Genomic DNA, 7286 nt, shown 5'->3' on the forward strand with positions numbered 1-7286 from the left:
CAGCGCGTTTTCAAGCATTGCAATTAAGGTTGTAACTTTTCTGTGGCCATGAAGTAATGGTTGCTATGACAATAATGAAGCCGCCTCACTGACCACGCATGCGCTGCGCCCAGAAGCGCCTGGAAGGGAAGGAGTGCCATGGACTGGACCCCCCACCCCCCAAGAGGTGAGAAGAGTTACCCTTGGGCCCCTGGGGCTTGCTGTTGGGACTGTCCGCCCCCCTTGCGCTGTGTGCCTGGAAGCGCTGGCCTGCAGGAGACTGCCTCGTGTCCCCAGAGTGCCGTGACCAAGACTGCCCTGCTGTGTGTGCTGAAGCGCTGTTGCCCCTTCATAGCGCTGTGTCTGCTGAGCGCTGTGGGGCCAGGAAGAACTGTGGGATTAAGAGGGCTGCAGGTGCCTACCCTGCGTGTGCGCTGCCCAAGATCACTGCCGCCGCCTGGGGGTCACCAGAGGAGAGAGTGACGAAGCGGGAGCCTACCCCGTATGTTACCGCTTTAACAGGAGCCTACCCCGTATTGCCCTGGGAAAAGGAAATTACCTGCCCATAACCGTCGCAGCCCGGGCGCCGTGGAGGCTGTGGCGCTCCGCGCCGGTTGCGCTGGGGCCGAAAATCATCGCGGCGGCCTGGCGCAACGTCGAGGAAATCACTGCTGTGAGCATCATTGCGGCGGCCCCCGGTGCCAGGAGAAGGCCGCCGGAGTCAGAGTGGGCTGCGCTAGGCCCTGAAGCCGCCATTTGCGTCATGTGACGGGGCGCACCACGTCATCGGCCGCGCCCCCGCTGGCTGCTGCTCAGCCATTGGCCCTCATGGCCGCACCCACCAAACGCCGCGCACGGATTGGCTGCTCATCCGAGCAGCCGGAGGAGGACGCCGGAAGCGAGAGGCGACATTGCGGGCCCGTAGTGTCTAGGGAGCCCCGTGGTGAGTGTCCGGAGCGGGAGCCCACCCCGCTGGTCCATGCCCACGTGGACGCCGTCTGGAGCCGTCCCAACATCGGAGGGCGGGAGCCTACCCTGCCTCTGCTCATGGAGTGAAGCCCCGGGTCCCAGGAGGGGGCCCGGGGGAAGACTGGCAGAGTGATGCGAGAGGCGGGGCTCTCATGCGCTAAGGAGAGCCCTGCGTGTGCAGCCTACGCTGTAGGGGGCCCCGTGTGTGTGGAGAGAGGTGGGCAGGGACTGTCGCGGCACAGCGTTGGTGCCTTACCTGCCCGCGAGGGCCTCACGAGCCAAATCGCTTGCCTGCGCCCCCACGAGTAGGAGCAACAGCCTTAGGAATCCAGAGGAGCGGAGAGGAGCCCGGTGAGTGGGGCCTTCAATAGACTGTGTTGGGGGGTGTATCGGGGCACACTGTCGTGTCCATCCCCCGGTGACAGGGTCCCCTGAACTGGATAAACGCCCAAATTAAGTACCGGTTGACTGGGGTTGGTGACAATGGTAACCCCTGGCTAGCAGGAAGCCGAGTTGAGGTTAATGACATGCTGTTCTACTGATTTTGCTGAGGCTCCAGGTTATTAGCTATGCCCACCCAAGGAAATGTTGCCTAAAGTATGGACGCCGGGTTCCACTGTATTGCCTCCCGCTAATGTGGCTTGCCCCTGCCTAGCCGGATTTTTTCTGCCTAGTGTGTTCCTGTTACCCTTCTAGGCCTAATGTGCCAGGCTCATGGTAATTTTGCCCCTGCACCAGTGTGCCTAATGTTGATGCCATGTTTATGCGCCCAGTGTTGCTGGCCTAAGGAGTTTATGCATAATGGGCTTTCATGCCTAGTGTTTCATTCCCTCATAATGGTGTTGCTGATGTTTCATGTCAATTGCTAACGCCTTGTCTTTATTTCAGCCCTGGAAACCAACGGACTTACCTTTTTATTCTTTTTCCTATTACCCCTGTAAATAATCCCCCTGGTGTACATTGCCCTGGCACCCGTTGGCGCCCCACTGTGATTACTGTGTCTTACTTTTGCAGGTTGGACCTAATACAAGAGTTCTTCTTTTTCAATCCAAAGTGGTGTTGTTTTTCTTTTGTGGTGTGCCTGGTGTGTTGTCTGTGCGTACTGCGTGGATGCTTCACACATGTCCTCAGGAATTTGGCCTACCCGCTCTGCTCCATGTTACCCCCGTAGAATTGGCTACCCCATTTCTAACAGCACCATAACTCATTTTGAGATAGATGCTCAACTAATATTCAACCTTGTGTAACCAGGCCCATTCTGTCCCGCTCCTCTTCAAAAAAAAATAGCGGAGTGTAGACTTGAATAATTAGACATTCAGCTTCTCAAATGGAGATTATCGCCCCTTGCTTGCAACATATGTGACAGATGCAGCTTTATTCATCCCTCATCATTGCTCTTAGAGAAGGCCCAAAAGCCCTCCCATTTGGCCAATAGATTATCATTTGCAATATCCAACAAGACATATAAAACAGTGACTAGAACGTTTGCCCATACCGACTTGATCCACTTAAGGTCACAGAGTGCAGAATACAGATATCTGAAAAAAAAAATATATATATATATATATATATATATATATATGCACGAAAATTCGTCACGAACCAAAGCAGCCGCCTCAGCCCAACACTCCAACACTGACGAAGGAACAGACCCAGTTTTAGGTGCTTTAATCGTGGTGTTTTATTTCCAGCAAGGCTGCCGCCGCCATAACGCATTTCGCCTTTCACAGCTTGATCACATGGCCAGTTGCTGATAGCCAATGCCATACATTTAAAGTGCAAGTGCGCGCGCAATTCTAACAAAGTATTCAACAACATAGAAAAAATACTTCATTCCCAAGTGCTAACATTTGTATGCAAAATTCTATACATATTATGTTAAATGTACAAGTGGCTTGATTTATAAAATATATAAATATATATTTACACCTTAAAAAACCACAGAAGTTTAAATAATTGTATAAATACAAGTTATTTACAACGCGAACGTGAACCAACAAGAGTTTGCTCATAGATTCACCAGGTTAAATTGTTCACATAACTACTCACTCCCCAAATGTGCATATATATATATATATTAAACAAAAGGTTGCCCTTGTGAGGAGCCTCTCACGTCAGGATCGCACACCAAACCACAGGCAGCGGTGTAGACAGCATGCCCCACGCATTTCAAAAGCCATACGCGTTTCGAGCGATTAGGACGCTCTTGTTCACTGGCAAACACAGGCAGGAGGCGGATCTGTGAAGAACATACTTTTTATTGAAATTGAAGAGTCCCACCCTTGTGGGCGTGCCTATTAGCATGCTGGTCCATGTAGTCCAATTATCGCTAATGTAAGACTCCATCAGTTCTCTTGCCAAGTGGCCCAAGTCCTGCCCAGTGTCTAAAATAAAATTCCCTGTAGGGTGAAATTGCGCAACGTGCACTGCTGTACATCACCGCCCAATGTCTCTGTGGTCGAGGCTCCTGTCGTCCCTGGAGCGCTGGTGTTTCCCAGCTCTCGGGGTCCGCCTTCAAGCGTCGGGGCTCCTCGCGGCCGAGCGAGCCGCTATTCCATTAAACAAAAGGTTGCCCTTGTGAGGAGCCTCTCACGTCAGGATCGCACACCAAACCACAGGCAGCGGTGTAGACAGCATGCCCCACGCATTTCAAAAGCCATACGCGTTTCGAGCGATTAGGACGCTCTTGTTCACTGGCAAACACAGGCAGGAGGCGGATCTGTGAAGAACATACTTTTTATTGAAATTGAAGAGTCCCACCCTTGTGGGCGTGCCTATTAGCATGCTGGTCCATGTAGTCCAATTATCGCTAATGTAAGACTCCATCAGTTCTCTTGCCAAGTGGCCCAAGTCCTGCCCAGTGTCTAAAATAAAATTCCCTGTAGGGTGAAATTGCGCAACGTGCACTGCTGTACATCACCGCCCAATGTCTCTGTGGTCGAGGCTCCTGTCGTCCCTGGAGCGCTGGTGTTTCCCAGCTCTCGGGGTCCGCCTTCAAGCGTCGGGGCTCCTCGCGGCCGAGCGAGCCGCTATTCCATTAAACAAAAGGTTGCCCTTGTGAGGAGCCTCTCACGTCAGGATCGCACCAGCGCTCCAGGGACGACAGGAGCCTCGACCACAGAGACATTGGGCGGTGATGTACAGCAGTGCACGTTGCGCAATTTCACCCTACAGGGAATTTTATTTTAGACACTGGGCAGGACTTGGGCCACTTGGCAAGAGAACTGATGGAGTCTTACATTAGCGATAATTGGACTACATGGACCAGCATGCTAATAGGCACGCCCACAAGGGTGGGACTCTTCAATTTCAATAAAAAGTATGTTCTTCACAGATCCGCCTCCTGCCTGTGTTTGCCAGTGAACAAGAGCATCCTAATCGCTCGAAACGCGTATGGCTTTTGAAATGCGTGGGGCATGCTGTCTACACCGCTGCCTGTGGTTTGGTGTGCGATCCTGACGTGAGAGGCTCCTCACAAGGGCAACCTTGTTTAATGGAATAGCGGCTCGCTCGGCCGCGAGGAGCCCCGACGCTTGAAGGCGGACCCCGAGAGCTGGGAAACACCAGCGCTCCAGGGACGACAGGAGCCTCGACCACAGAGACATTGGGCGGTGATGTACAGCAGTGCACGTTGCGCAATTTCACCCTACAGGGAATTTTATTTTAGACACTGGGCAGGACTTGGGCCACTTGGCAAGAGAACTGATGGAGTCTTACATTAGCGATAATTGGACTACATGGACCAGCATGCTAATAGGCACGCCCACAAGGGTGGGACTCTTCAATTTCAATAAAAAGTATGTTCTTCACAGATCCGCCTCCTGCCTGTGTTTGCCAGTGAACAAGAGCGTCCTAATCGCTCGAAACGCGTATGGCTTTTGAAATGCGTGGGGCATGCTGTCTACACCGCTGCCTGTGGTTTGGTGTGCGATCCTGACGTGAGAGGCTCCTCACAAGGGCAACCTTTTGTTTAATGGAATAGCGGCTCGCTCGGCCGCGAGGAGCCCCGACGCTTGAAGGCGGACCCCGAGAGCTGGGAAACACCAGCGCTCCAGGGACGACAGGAGCCTCGACCACAGAGACATTGGGCGGTGATGTACAGCAGTGCACGTTGCGCAATTTCACCCTACAGGGAATTTTATTTTAGACACTGGGCAGGACTTGGGCCACTTGGCAAGAGAACTGATGGAGTCTTACATTAGCGATAATTGGACTACATGGACCAGCATGCTAATAGGCACGCCCACAAGGGTGGGACTCTTCAATTTCAATAAAAAGTATGTTCTTCACAGATCCGCCTCCTGCCTGTGTTTGCCAGTGAACAAGAGCGTCCTAATCGCTCGAAACGCGTATGGCTTTTGAAATGCGTGGGGCATGCTGTCTACACCGCTGCCTGTGGTTTGGTGTGCGATCCTGACGTGAGAGGCTCCTCACAAGGGCAACCTTTTGTTTAATATATATATATATATATATATGTATATATATATATATATATATATATATATATATATATATATATATATATATATATATATATATATATATATATATATATCTCTGGGAGATGTAGTGTTCACAACGGTACATCAGGAAGGACAATCACATGACCAAGAGCCCTGAGTGCCCCCACCAATGGGAGGGATGCAGGACTGATTTGAACATGGGTGGGGCAACATCCTGGTACAACAGCGGCACCCGAGGAAGGCGGATAGAGCCGAAATGCATCGTGCCTGACAGCTGTTTGATTAAAGGACCTCCAAAGATATTTCCCCGTGTGGCCTCTTTTCTTTCATCATTGGAGGAGTTTTCTGCATATATATATATATATATATATATATATATATATATATATATATATATTACGCTCGACTCTCCCAAATCCAAAAGAAAGAGGCAGCACTCGCGGACCAAGGTCATACCAGGGTTTAATTAAAGGGAAAAAGAAAAGCACTGACGCGTTTCGGCGTGAGCCTTCGTCAGTGTGTCATTCGTCCACATCTAACAGTCCATGTTATAAACAAGCAAACAGACCATAGACATTGTCATAGTCATAGGACTACACCCCTTGTGCCACTGTGGGCGCCATCTTGGAATGGTGTTCTTCCCAAGGGTCTTTACTGATTTAAACATGAAGTGATCATGGTTAAAATAAAGCCGTGGATCGGCTAGTGTCCTATGATACTCATGTACAATGCTAAGATAGTCACATTAGTGCATAGAAAACATAAAGAAGTCACACAGATTCTCAAGCACAAGAAAGCAAGAAACGAAAAGAATTAGTATCTGTCCTATAACAGCCAATGAACCAATATTTCGTCATATTTCATCATGGTTCCTAAGTCATGCTATTTACAGGATACATAACAGAAAAATACTCTTTTCGATTCATGGAACCCGCAAAGGAAAGATATATTTACACTATTTACAAAGGTGAGATTGGACTGAACCCAAAATTTGACTGTGTTCGAAAATGAAAAATATAATAGGTTGTCAAAATAATACTTCCAGGTCACAGTTTTACGTGAATAACCTAATGCTAAATTGCCAGTTGTAGGCAGGGGAGACAAACCTATAATTCAAAAATTATACCCTTCATCCAGTTATTAGCACGTACATATACAAATGAAATACCACCCTTTTCGTGTGTAGTGTAGGTATATGTTCGTTGGAGATTGAATGTCTGTGGGTATATTGACACATCCGTGGTAGTCCATACTCATTACCATCGGGGGACAAAAGTATATAGGTATCATTATTCACATACTAGTACAGGTCAGATAAACAAGGTATACAGAAATTCATCGGTAAGGTTCATAGATCTCATAATTGGAAAGCTGTTGACAGAATTTGATAGAATAGGTGCTGCTGATCTACAGAGTCCACATGTACATTGTCCCATGGAGCATACCTGTTCTAGTTGGAAATTCATTTCAGTGTATATGGCTTCCTATGGGAATGGACACTCAGCTAATCCTATGTTGTTACTTGCCCAGGTGATATGCTAATTCCTCCCCACTATTGAGCCCACCAGGTTGTTTAGTGGATAGATCAACTATGTATCTGGACTCTAATCTGCGGAGTCGCCTCAGCCTGTCGCCTCCTCTTACATTCGGTGGGACCATGTCCAATCCGAAGAATCGGAGTAGCTTACGATCTTTGCTATGCTCCTCTGCGAAGTGTCGGGCGACCGGATATGAGATGTCAACTTTCTCGATCGCCCGTTGGTGCTCCAGGATTCTCAGCTATATATATATATATATATATATAAAGACTTGTTATATGTACATTACATTTTCAGATATTTTAAGACATATTTTATAAGGTGGTACATTGATGTC

Source organism: Lissotriton vulgaris, unplaced genomic scaffold (genome assembly GCF_964263255.1).
Source record: "Lissotriton vulgaris unplaced genomic scaffold, aLisVul1.2 SCAFFOLD_1901, whole genome shotgun sequence".
Taxonomy (NCBI): domain Eukaryota; kingdom Metazoa; phylum Chordata; class Amphibia; order Caudata; family Salamandridae; genus Lissotriton; species Lissotriton vulgaris.